The 11,597-nt window shown below is 48.5% G+C and overlaps 1 protein-coding gene across 3 annotated transcripts in view; it reads left to right on the top strand.

Annotated features, from left to right (window-relative positions):
• The first annotated feature begins 2,468 nt into the window (after positions 1-2,468).
• SNX16 (sorting nexin 16) overlaps positions 2,469-11,597 on the top strand; it is a 46,714-nt gene continuing 37,585 nt past the window's right edge. For all 3 annotated transcript variants that reach the window (XR_005659942.1, XM_029063064.1, XM_001507707.4), the window contains exon 1: positions 2,469-2,554. The gene's annotated coding sequence lies outside the window, so the exon portion shown is untranslated. The remainder of the gene's footprint in view (positions 2,555-11,597) is intronic.

Genomic DNA, 11,597 nt, shown 5'->3' with positions numbered 1-11,597 from the left:
CACCAATGACCTCTTTGTAGCCAAGTCCAAGCAGCTATACTTCATTCTGGTGCAGTGGTTGGAGTTTGGGCCTGGGAGTCAGAAGGTCATGGATTTCAATCCTGGTCCCGTCACTTGTCTGTGTGCAACCTCGGGCAAATCATTTCACTTTTCTGTGCCCCAGTTACCTCATCTATAAAATGGAGCTCGAGACTGTGAGCCCCATGTGGGACAGGGACTGTGTCTAGCCTGATTTGTTTGTACACATCCCAGCACTTAGTAAAATGCTTGGCATACAGTAAGTGCTTAACAAATATGATAATTAATTATCTCCCTCGAAACAGTCATTCATTGGCAAGTCACTTCACTTCTCTGGGCCTCAGTGACCTCATCTGTCAAATGGGGATGAAGACTGTGAGCCCCATATGGGACAACAGCGTGGCTCAGTGGAAAGAGCCCGGGCTTAGGAGTCAAAAGTCATGGGTTCTAATCGCCTCTGCCACTTAGCTGTGTGACTGCGGGCAAGTCACTTAACTTCTCTGTGCCTCAGTTCCCTCATCTGTAAAATGGGGATTAAGACTGTGAGCCTCAGGTGGGACAAACTGATTATCCTGTATCTACCCCAGTGCTTAGAACAGTTCTCTGCACAGAGTAAATGCTTAACAAATACCAACATTATTATTATTATTATTAAAACCTGATTGCCTTGTATCCTCCCCAGCACTTAGAACAGTGCTTTGCACATTCAATCATTCAGTAGTATTTATTGAGTGCTTACTCTGTGCAGAGCACTGTACTAAGCGCTTGGAATGGACTCAGCCACTTGTCAGCTGTGTGACTTTGGGCAAGTCACTTAACTTCTCGGTGCCTCAGTTACCTCATCTGTAAAATGGGGATTAAGACTGTGAGCCCCACGTGGGACAACCTGATTCCCCTGTGTCTACCCCAGCGCTTAGAACAGTGCTTGGCACACAGTAAGCGCTTAATAAATACCAACATTATTATTATTAATGGACAATTGGGCAGCAGATAGAGACCATCCCTGCCCAGTAACGGGCTCACAGTCTAAGCGGGAGAGGCAGACAGCAAAGCAAAACAGAACAAAACAAAACAAGACAACATCCTCAAGATAGAGACCATCAGATAGAGGCCATCCCTGCCAATGACGGGCTCACAGTCTAGAAGAAGCAGTGCAGCTCAGTGAAAAGAGCCGGGCTTGGGAGTCAGAGGTCATGGGTTCGAATCCTAGCTCAGCCACTTGGCAGCTGTGTGACTGTGGGCAAGTCACTTAACTTCTCTGTGCCTCAGTTCCCTCATCTGTAAAATGGGGATGAAGACTGTGAGCCCCTCGTGGGACAACTTGATTACCCTGTATCTACCCCAGCTCTTAGAACAATGCTCTGCACATAGTAAGCGCTTAACAAATACCAACATTATCATTATTACTAAAACCTGATTGCCTTGTATCCTCCCCAGCGCTTAGAACAGTGCTTTGCACGTAGTAAGCACTTAACAAATGCCATTATTATTATAATTATTAACAAATACCATTATTATTATTATTATTCATTCATTCACTAGTATTGATTGAGCGCTTTCCTAGGTGCAGAGCACTGGACTAAGCGCTTGGAATGGACAATTGGGCAGCAGATAGAAACCATCCCTGCCCAATGACGGGCTCACAGTCTAACTGGGGGAGACAGACGGCAAAGCAAAACAGAATAAAACAAAACAAGACCCCACCATCAGGATAAATAGAATTAAGGAAATCTACACCCTGAATACTCCCGTATTCATTCATTCAGTAGTATTTATTGAGCGCTGACTCTGGACTGGACACTGGACTAAGCGCTTGGAATGGACAATTTGGCAGCAGATAGAGACCATCCCTGCCCAGTGACGGGCTCACAGTCTAAAATGGGGGGGGACAGATAGCAAAGCGAAAGAAAACAAAACAAAAGCAAGACATCATCAAGATAAATAGAATCGAGGAGATCTACACCACGAGTACTCTCGTATTCATTCATTCAGTAGTATTTATTGAGTGCTTACTGGGTGCAGAGCACTGGACTGAGCGCTTGGAATGGCCAATTGGGCAACAGAGAGAGACCAGCCCTGCCCAAATGACGGGCTCACAGTCTAAAAGAGGGGAGCCAGACAGCAACACAAGTAGGCATCAATACATTCAAGATAAATAGAATTATAGATCTGTTCATTCCATCGCATTGACTGAGCAGTTCCTCTGTGCAGAGCGCTCGGAATGGACAACAGCTGGAGACCAGCCCTGCCCCGCCCCGGGCTCGAAGCGCCAGGGCGAGGGAGGCCTCCGCGCTAAGGACAAAGACTACAACCCCCAGCATGCCTTGCTCCTGAGGGGAGCCTCGTTGCATGCTGGGGGACGGGAGGCTCGCCGACCGGGCCCCTCACCAACGGTCATCGAGTGGGACGTCACTTCCGGCCGGTCACGTGGGGGGGGGGGGGGGGGCGCGCTGGCTGAGGAGGGGCCGTTGGGCGCATGCGCGCGGAGGAGACAGAGGAGGAGGTGGAGGAGGAGAAGGAGGAGGAGGAGGCTGAGGTAGGAGACACGGGGCGGTCGCTCCTTCTCTCCTTTCCTTCCTTTCTTCTTTTGCGGGGCTCGGGGGAAAGAGGCCGGGCTGAGCAGGCCGAGGTCGTGGGTTCCAATCCCGCCACCTGTCAATTGGGTGACACCCCCTCCCCCCCCCCCCCGGCCGGTCCCTTCACCTCTCGGGGCCTCAGGGACCTCCGCTGTCAGTCAGAATAATGGCGGGATTTGTGAACCGCTCATTAGGTGCCGAGCACTGTTCTAAGCGCTGGGGGAGATACAGGGTCATGGGGGGGGGGGGTCCCCCGTGGGGCTCCCAGTCTTCATCCCCATTTGACAGATGAGGCCACTGAGGCCCAGTGAAGTGACTTGTCCGTAGTCACCCAGCTGACAGGTGGTGGAGCCGGGATTAATAATAATAATGATGATGATGTTGGTATTTGTTAAGCGTTTACTATGTGCAGAGCACTGTTCTGAGCGCTGGAGGGGTTACAAGGTGATCAGGTTGTCCCACGGGGGGGGGGGGGGGGTCACAGTTTTCATCCCCATTTGACAGATGAGGTCACTGAGGCCCAGAGAAGTGAAGCGACTTGCCCAAAGTCACCCAGCTGACAGGTGGTGGGGCTGGGATTCATCATAATAATGATAATGTTGGTATTTGTTAAACGCTCACTAGGTGCCAAGCGCTGTTGTAAGCGCTGGGGGAGATACAGGGTCGTCAGGGGGTCCCCCGTGGGGCTCCCAGTCTTCATCCCCATTTGACAGATGAGGCCACTGAGGCCCAGTGAAGTGACTTGCCCAAAGTCACCCAACTGACTGGTGGTGGAGCTGGGATTAATAATAATGATAATGTTGGTATTTGTTAAGCGTTTACCATGTGCCAAGCACTGTTGTAAGCGCTGGGGGAGATACAGGGTCATCAGGGGGTCCCACGTGGGGCTCCCAGTCTTCATCCCCATTTGACAGATGGAGGAACTGAGGCCCAGAGGGTGAAGTGACTTGCCCAAAGTCACCCAGCTGACAGGTGGTGGAGCTGGGATTAATCATAATAATAATGTTGATATTTGTTGAGCACTCACTAGGTGCAGAGCGCTGTTCTAAGCGCTGGGGGAGATACAGGGTCATCAGGTGGTCCCACGTGGGGCTCACAGTCTTCATCTTCATTTTACAGATGAGGGAACTGAGGCCCAGAGAAGTTAAGTGACTTGCCCACAGTCACACAGCTGGCAAGCGGCAGAGGCGGGATTAGAACCTATGACCTCTGACTCCCAAGCCTGGGCTCTTTCCACTGAGCCACCCTGCTTCTCCTAGCCACGCTGCGAAGGGGGGTGAAGACTGGGAGCCCCACGGGGGACCACCTGATTACCTTGTATCATCTCCAGCACTTGGAACAGGGCTTGGCACCTAGTAAGCGCTTAACAAATACCAACATTATTATTATCATTCCTTCTACCTCATTTATCTCATCTGTTAAATGGGGGATGACGACTGTGAGCCCCACGTGGGACAATATGATGACCTTGTATCCTCTTCAGCATTTAAAACAGTGCTTGGCACATAGTAAGCGCTTAACAAATACCATCCTCATTATTATTATTATTCCCTGCGCCTCAGTTATCTCATCTGTCAAATGGGTATGAAGACTGTGAGCCCCACGTGGGACCACCTGATGACCTTGTATTCCCCACCCCCCTAGCACTTAGGACAGTGCTGGGCACATAGTAAACGCTTAACAAGTACCACCATTATCATTATTATTGTTGTCCCTGCGGGGGCTGGGGCGGACCCTGGCCCACCAGGGTCCCGCGGGGTCCGCTCAACGAGCCTCTGGAACAATAATAATAATAATAATAATAATAATAATGGCATTTGTTCAGCGCTTACTATGTGCCAAGCACTGTCCTAAGCGCTGGGGTAGATACAGGGTGATCAGGTTGTTTCCCACGTGGGGCTCACCGTCTTCATCCCCTCTTCATCCCCATTTTACAGATGAGATAACCGAGGCGCAGAGAAGAGAAGGGTCTTGAAATAATAATAATAATGATGGTATTTCTTAAGCGCTTACTATGTGCCAAGCACTGTCCTAAGCACTGGAGTAGACATGAGGTAAACAGGTTGTCCCACATGGGGCTCACGGTCTTCATCCCCATTTTACAGATGGAGGAGCTGAGGCGCAGAGAAGTGAAGTGACTTACTCAAAGTCACGCAAGCGGCGGAGTCAGGATTAGAACCCATGACCCCTGACTCCCCAGCCCGTGCTCTTTCACCTGAGCCACGCGGCTTCTCTGGTAATCAGTTTGTCCCACGTGGGGCGCACAGTCTTAATCCCCATTTTACAGATGAGGTCACTGAGGCGTAGAGACATGAAGTGATTTGTAGTCATGATAATGATGGTATTTGTTAAGCGCTTACTATGTGCCTGGCACTGTATTAAGCGCCAGGGTAGCTACAGTAATAATGATGGTATTTAAGTGCCTACTATGGTTCAAGCACTGTTCTAAGTGTTGGGGTAGACCCGAGGTAAACAGCTTGTCCCACATGGGGCTCACGGTCTTAAATCCCCATTTTACAGGTGAGCTAACTGAGGCACAGAGAAGTGAAGTGACTTGCCCAAAGCCACTCAGCTGACAAACGGCGGAGCCGGGATTAGAACCCCCGACCTCTGACTCCCAACCCCAGGCTCTTTCCACTAAACCCCATGTGGGATTTAAATGGGGATGGAGACTGTGAGCCCCACGTGGGACAGAGACTTCATCCAACCTGATCTGCTTGTATCCACCCCAGTGCTTAGTACAGTGCCTTGCACAGAGCATTTAACAAATACCACAGTTATTATTATTTCAAGGAGATTGGATTGGACACACTCCCTGTCACACATGGAGCGCACTGTCTTAAACCCCGTTTTACAGAAGAGGTCACTGAGGCACAGAGAAGAGAAGTGGCTGGCCCAAGGCCACACAGCAGACAAGTGGCGGAGCGGCATTGGAACCCATGTCCTCCGACTCCCGGGCCCGTGCTCTATCCCCTAGGCCATTGCTGTAGCGTACTCTCCCCAGCGCTTAGTACAGTGCTCTGCACACAGTAAGCACTCAATAAATAGGATTGACTGGCGGACTGAGGGCCCGTTTGGCCCGCCCAACCTGAGTAACACCAAGACCCGAGGGGACTTTGTCCCCGGACGCCGAGCCGTTGGGCGGAAAGGGGATTTGTTTTTGTTTTTATTAATGGTATTTAAGCGCTCACTATGTGTCAAGCGCTGAGACAAGTACAAGTTAATTGGGCCGGACACAGTCCCTCTCTTGCGCGGGCTCACCCTCTAAATAGGACGGAAAACAGGAGAACTGAGGCACGCTGAAGTGACTCCCCATCTTTCCCTCTACTCCTCCCCCTCTCCCTTCCCCTCCCCTCAGCACTGTGCTCATTTGTATAGATTTTTATTACCCTAATTTATTTTGTTAAGGAGGTGCACATCCCCTTCATTCTATTTATCGTGATTAAGTTGTCTTGTTTTTGTCCGTCTGGCTCCCCCAATTAGACTGAGAGCCCGTCAGTGGGCAGGGATTGTCTCTACCTGTTGCCGAATTGTCCATTCCAAGCGCTTAGTCCAGTGCTCTGCACATAGTAAGCGCTCAATAAATACGAATGAATGAATGAATGACTTGCCCAAAGTCACCCAGCAAGCAATCGGCGGAACCGGGATTAGAATCCAGGTTCCCCTCCTCCCAACCCCTGCTCGCTCCACTAGGCCACACCGCTTCCCATTAAGGCAGTGAGCTCGTTGTGGGCAGGAATGTGCCTGGGCGTTGTAATATTGTTCTCTCCTAGGCGCGTAGTACAGTGCCCCGCACACAGTAAGCGCTCAATAAATACGACTGAATGAACGAAAGGCTCCAATCGACTCCGAGCTGTCGGCCGGCCGTGACCAGCCCACGGTGATTCAGCTCCCGTTCATTCAGTCGTATTTATTGAGCGCTTACTAGGTGCAGAGCACTGAACTAAGCGCTTGGAATGGACAATTAGGCCGCAGATAGAGACATTTCCTGCCCGATAACGGGCTCACGGTCCGAAGGGAAGCAGAGCGTTCGCAGACTGGGGGACGGGGCGGCTCGGCAACTTCACGTGTCGGTTGATAAGTGGCACGGCCTGTCTGGCCGGCCGCCCCCGCTGGACCTGGGCCGGGGACCTTGGCCTGCCTGGCTAGGTTCCTCACCGTGTTGCTCATCCAATTTAGAGTTAAATATTTCTTCCCCCGCTGTCTTTATTTCCTGGTGAAGTTCTGCTGACACAGTATACTATCAGAGGCCACTCGAAATTAAATCATGATACTATTATAGGGGTTGTTGATAATGTTGTCTTGTTTTCGTTTTGTTCTCTTTTGCTTTGCCATCTGTCCCCCCGATTAGACTGTGAGCCTGTCATTGGGCAGGGATGGTCTCTCTCCGTTGCTGAATTGTCCATTCCTAGCGCTTAGTACAGTGCTCTGCACATAGTAAGCGCTCAATAAATACTACTAATAATAATGATGGTATTTGTTAAGCGCTCACTATGTGCAAAGCACTGTTCTGAGCACTGGCGGGGAGGAGGGATACAAGGTGATGAAGTTGTCCCACGTGGGGCTCACAGTCTTAATCCCCGTTTTACGGATGAGGGAACTGAGGTACAGAGAAGGGAAGTGACTTGCCCAAAGTCACGCAGCTGATAAGTGGCGAAGCCGAGATTAGAACCCATGACCTCTGACTCCCAAGCCCAGGCTCTTTCCTCTGAGCCACGCACTATTGAATGAATGAATATTCAAATAAAGTATACCTATAGAGAGAGAATGTTTGTGTATTATGGAATACCAGGTCTTGTTTTTTTCCAAAGCAAATAATAAATGTGTTCGCGTACAGTGGATTTGAAGTCTGCAGAGAAAAGGGGAAGAGAATTTGTGCTGCTTTGTTTCAAAAGTTAAAGGAGCTTGGTTTCAAACAGGTCATTTTAAAAAGTAAACTAAGCTCACCTTTTGAGCAAGCTATATTTAATTTTCTTAGATGGGGGATTTCTCTAGTAGCAGTTAATCTTTTTATTTTTCCCTCAATTACCTGGTCAAACCTAAAATGATTTAAAAATCCATTTCAAAAGTTTTATTTGTAAAAGTGGTTGATAAATATGGTATGTTTTTAGAGGCTTGGAAACACTTCATAGATGTTTCCAATGTATATAGCAAATATATTTAGCTATATATATAGTATATAGCAGGGAAGCAGCGGGGCTCAGTGGAAAGAGCCCAGGCTTGGGAGTCAGAGGTCATGGGTTCTAATCCCGGCTCTGCTGCTTGTCAGCTGTGTGACCTTGGGCAAGTCACTTAACTTCTCTGGGCCTCAGTTACTTCATCGGTAAAATGGGGATTAAGACTGTGAGCCCCATGTGGGACAACCTGATTACCCTGTATCTCCCCCAGTGCTTAGAACAGTGCTTAGCACATAGTAAGCGCTTAACAAATACCAACATTGTTATTATTATTATGTTTGGAAGCTTGTACATTTCCTCTCAAGATTTGAAATGGATGCTTAAGTTTTATTTGTACCATCATTTGTTTCTCATTATTGTCCTACAACACAGATATTGAGAAGCAATGTGACCTAATAGAAAGAGTTTGGGCCTGAGAGTAAGGGGACTTGGGTTCTAATCCTGACTCTGCCCTTTGTCTCCTGGGTGACCTTGGGCAAGGCATTTACCTTCTCTGTGCCTCAGTTTCCTCATCTGTAAAATGGGCATTAGACTGTGAGCCCCATGTGCCACAGGGACTGTCCAAGCTGCTTATCTTGTACGTACCCTAGCACTTAGTACAGTGCTCGGCACATAGTAAACAGTTAAATAAGGGTGATACTAAATACCACAATTATCGATTATTATATTGCATTTTTGCAGAATCCTGCAGTAAGGAAAATTCATGTTTCCCCAGTTCCGCTGTTGCGTCTGGGCAAATGCATGGAGAAAAATATGTGTCGTCACAACAGCGTATACAACTGTTAACTTAATGTGTCGTGCCTCAGACATAAACTCCTCAAGCAAGAAATAGTTGGGGCAGGAGCAGTGAGTGAAGTGAGCACCGCTTCTCTTCCCTGCCCGGACTAATAGTTACCCTTGTAACGATAATATTTATGAGCAGTCAGTGAGTACAGTGCACTGTGCTAATTGCATGAGAAGTGCAAAACAAGTGACAAATTCTCTGCCCACCAGGAGCTTAAATCTGAATGGGAGAGGCAGACGTGAAAGTACAGAGTAAAGAAAATAAATAATTGAATAAACACGTTTATCTACACAAGTGCTGAGGGAGGGTGTGACCGGTGGGTTTCTGTGACTTGAAATGCTGAGAACTGGGGAGGACATGATGGAGAAAGTGGGCTTTGAATGAAGGGATGAGGTCTGATGGGTTTGGCAGTCAGGGAGAGAGTTCCTAGTTGGGTTCCGTGTGAGCAAGGGAACAGAGGTGGGAGAGTCAAGCAAGCATGACTCGCAAGCATGCAATCTTGGCATTATTCTTTTCTCTGCAGCCCATGGATTCAGTCACCAAATCCTGCCAGATTTATCATCAAAACTTGTCCAGAATCGAATCTGCCTCTTCCTCTCCATCCAAGCTATTACTTATCAGAGCCCCTCTTGACTACTGCATCAGCCTCCTCACTCTCGCCTCCTGTCTCTCCCCTTCTCCAGTCCGTACTTTGCTCTGCTGCCCACGTCACTGTTCTAAAACATCATTCCGCACGCATCTCCCCATTTCTTAAAACCCTCCAGTGGTAGCCCATCGACTTCCACGTCAAGAAACTCGTCACCTACTACGGACGCTACCTGTCGTTCCTCTCCCGCTACAACCAGCCTGCACACTGTGAACTTCTTTAACACCAGACTACTTACTGTGCCTGTCTTGTCCCTCTCGCCACTGACCCCTTGCTCACGCCTCCCTTAACATCAAACAGATCATCATTCTCCCCATCCTCAGTGCCCTACTAAAATTACATATCCTCCAAGAAGTCTTCTTCCCTGACTAACCTCTCATCTTCCCCACTCTATTTTCCATCCTTACTGCATCACCTATGCACTTTGTCAGCACCCACTAAGCCCTTGGGTATTTTCACAGCCCTTAGGTTCATGTCTTTGTAGTCCGTTGCTTCCCCTAACTCATGTATTTTAACATGTCTCCATTATTAGATAGTATTCATTCATTCAGTAGTATTTATTGAGCACATACTATGTGCAAAGCACTGAACTAAGCGCTTGGAATGGACAATTGGGCAACAGATAGAGACAATCCCTGCCAAATGACGGGCTTACAGTCTAATCGGGGGATAGTAAGCACCTTAGTGGCAAGGAGTGTGTCTAACACTTTTATACACACACACACATGCACACACGATTAGACTGTAAGCCCATCATAGGGCAGGGACTGTCTCTATCTGTTACCGATTTGTTCATTCCAAGCACTTAGTCCAGTGCTCTGCACATAGTAAGTGCTCAATAACTACTATTGAATGAACATACGCACACGCCCCCCCCCCCCAATCCCTTCAGTATAGCGTATAATGCTGCACATCGTAAATGCTCAATAAATACCATTGAATTGTTTAGGAGAAACAAAAGTAGTCGCTGAAGAGAGCAGGTATCTAAGGCGAGGTGAGTTAGTGGAAAAACTTGAGGCCATTGTGAGGACTTTCTGCTTGATGCAGAGGAACATGAGCCAACAGAGGGTTTTGCAGAGAGATGTGTGCCTTGTTTATGGTTTGTTTATTGTGACACTTAATGATGGTAAAGCAGCGTGGCTCAGTGGAAAGAGCCCAGGCTTGGGAGTAGTCAGAGGTTCTAAAATCCCGCCTCTGCCGCTCGTCATCTGTGTGACTTTGGGCAAGTCACTTAACTTCTCTGTGCCCCAGTTCCCTCATCTGTAAAATGGAGATTAAGTCTGTGAGCCCACATGGGACAACCTGATCACCTTGTATCCCCGCCTAGTGCTTAGAACAGTGCTTTATACATAGTAAGCACTTGACAAATACCATCATTATTATTAAGTGCTTACTGTGTGTCAAGCACTGTTCAAAGCTCTGGGATAAATACAAGCTAATCGGGTGGGCCACAGCTCCTGTCCCATCTGGGGCTCACTGTCTTAATCCCCATTTTACAGATGAGGTAACTGAGGCACAGAGAAGTGAAGTGACTTGCCCGAAGTCACCCAGCAGACAAGTGGCAGAGTTGGGATTAGAACCCAGGGCCTTCTGACTTCCAGGCCCATGCTCCATCCACTAGACCATGCTGGTCAGTGTAGCAATCTGTAGTATTGAGGAGAGGCTGGAGGCGAGGAGATAAGTGAAGTGGCTGGTCTGGTAGTCTAGATATGATATAAGCAGAGCTTGCACCAGGGTGGTAGTCCTTTGGGGGCAGAGGAAGCAACTGAATTTGGCAATGGATTGAATGTGAGAATTGAAAGACAGCAAGAAGTTCAGGATAACACCAAGGTTGTGGGCTTCCGAGACAGAGAGGACAGTGTAGTATGAACTGAGATAGGGAAGATGAGCAGTTCAATTTTAGACAGAGGTCAAGGCTGTAGAGAAGGTTCGGGAGTCCTTTACATAGAGGCGGTAAGCTGAAGCCAAGCCGTGCAAGTGAACGAGCTTCCCAAGGGAGTGGGTGTAGAAAGGGAAGAGTAGGGGACCCAGAACAAAGCCTTTCAGGACCATGACAGTTCAGAAAAGAGAATGAAATGGGAGAAGAGCCAGAGAATGAAACTGGGGAGTGGCCGGTGAGATAGAAGAACCAGGTCAGTACCACATCAGCAGATCCGAGGCCTGAATATATTTCAAGGAGGAGGAAGTGGTCCTTGGAGTCAAAGGCAACCAAGAGGTCGAGGAGGATTAGGCAGTTAGACATAGTAGAGGCCTTTGGATTTTGTTGTAAGAGAAGCAGTGTGCCCAGTAGAACGAGCATGGGCATAAAACTCAAAGGACCTGCGTTCTAATTCCATTCTACTACTTGTCTGCTGTATGACTCTGGGGAAGTCGTTTCTCTGCCTCAATTTCTTCAC

The sequence above is a fragment of the Ornithorhynchus anatinus genome, chromosome 4 (genome assembly GCF_004115215.2).
Source record: "Ornithorhynchus anatinus isolate Pmale09 chromosome 4, mOrnAna1.pri.v4, whole genome shotgun sequence".
In the NCBI taxonomy this organism is placed as follows: domain Eukaryota; kingdom Metazoa; phylum Chordata; class Mammalia; order Monotremata; family Ornithorhynchidae; genus Ornithorhynchus; species Ornithorhynchus anatinus.
The sequence above is the reverse complement of the archived record's forward strand: the minus strand, read 5'-3'. Positions and strand labels throughout refer to the sequence as shown.